This window comes from Micromesistius poutassou, assembly GCF_964030765.1.
Source record: "Micromesistius poutassou genome assembly, contig: SCAFFOLD_4590, whole genome shotgun sequence".
Taxonomy (NCBI): domain Eukaryota; kingdom Metazoa; phylum Chordata; class Actinopteri; order Gadiformes; family Gadidae; genus Micromesistius; species Micromesistius poutassou.
Window position 1 is genome coordinate 793 of NW_028177172.1, and position 1,708 is coordinate 2,500.

Consider the following 1,708-nt stretch of genomic DNA (forward strand, 5'->3'; position numbering starts at 1 on the left):
AGTCCGACATGGTGAGCCGTTTCGGACTCACACGCGACGTGTTCCCCCTCCTCTGGAGGGTCCTAAAGACCTCCAGGCTTGGGGTCACTCACTACACTATTCAGTCCGACATGGTGAGCCGTGTCGGACTCACACGCGACGTGTTCCCCCTCCTCTGGAGGGTCCTAAAGACCTCCAGGCTTGGGGTCACTCACTACACTATTCAGTCCGACATGGTGAGCCGTTTCGGACTCACACGCGACGTGTTCCCCCTCCTCTGGAGGGTCCTAAAGACCTCCAGGCTTGGGGTCACTCACTACACTATTCAGTCCGACATGGTGAGCCGTGTCGGACTCACACGCGACGTGTTCCCCCTCCTCTGGAGGGTCCTAAAGACCTCCAGGCTTGGGGTCACTCACTACACTATTCAGTCCGACATGGTGAGCCGTTTCGGACTCACACGCGACGTGGTCCCCCTCCTCTGGAGGGTCCTAAAGACCTCCAGGCTTGGGGTCACTCACTACACTATTCAGTCCGACATGGTGAGCCGTGTCGGACTCACACGCGACGTGTTCCCCCTCCTCTGGAGGGTCCTAAAGACCTCCAGGCTTGGGGTCACTCACTACACTATTCAGTCCGACATGGTGAGCCGTTTCGGACTCACACGCGACGTGTTCCCCCTCCTCTGGAGGGTCCTAAAGACCTCCAGGCTTGGGGTCACTCACTACACTATTCAGTCCGACATGGTGAGCCGTGTCGGACTCACACGCGACGTGTTCCCCCTCCTCTGGAGGGTCCTAAAGACCTCCAGGCTTGGGGTCACTCACTACACTATTCAGTCCGACATGGTGAGCCGTTTCGGACTCACACGCGACGTGGTCCCCCTCCTCTGGAGGGTCCTAAAGACCTCCAGGCTTGGGGTCACTCACTACACTATTCAGTCCGACATGGTGAGCCGTGTCGGACTCACACGCGACGTGTTCCCCCTCCTCTGGAGGGTCCTAAAGACCTCCAGGCTTGGGGTCACTCACTACACTATTCAGTCCGACATGGTGAGCCGTTTCGGACTCACACGCGACGTGGTCCCCCTCCTCTGGAGGGTCCTAAAGACCTCCAGGCTTGGGGTCACTCACTACACTATTCAGTCCGACATGGTGAGCCGTTTCGGACTCACACGCGACGTGTTCCCCCTCCTCTGGAGGGTCCTAAAGACCTCCAGACTCTGGGCTACTCGCTGCACTATTCAGTCCGACATGGTGAGCCGTTTCGGCCTCACACGCGACGTGTTCCCCCTCCTCTGGAGGGTCCTAAAGACCTCCATACTCTGGGCTACTCGCTGCACTATTCAGTCCGACATGGTGAGCCGTTTCGGCCTCACACGCGACGTGTTCCCCCTCCTCTGGAGGGTCCTAAAGACCTCCAGACTCGGGGCTACTCACTACACTATTCAGTCCGACATGGTGAGCCGTTTCGGCCTCACACGCGACGTGTTCCCCCTCCTCTGGAGCCTCCAGAAGACCTCCAGGCCGTTCTCTGCCTTCTTCCCCTGGAGCCCCCCTTACACACGGGATGGGCTATGTCCTTCCAACACAGGGGTCAAACGTGTAGTAGGCGAAGCCCAGAGTTTTACAGGCTGCAGACTGCTATTTTTCTTGTTTTCGGTACCCCTGGTATAAAAACCCGAAAATCCCAACCCATGGTAGACTAAAACCAACCCATGGTATACTAA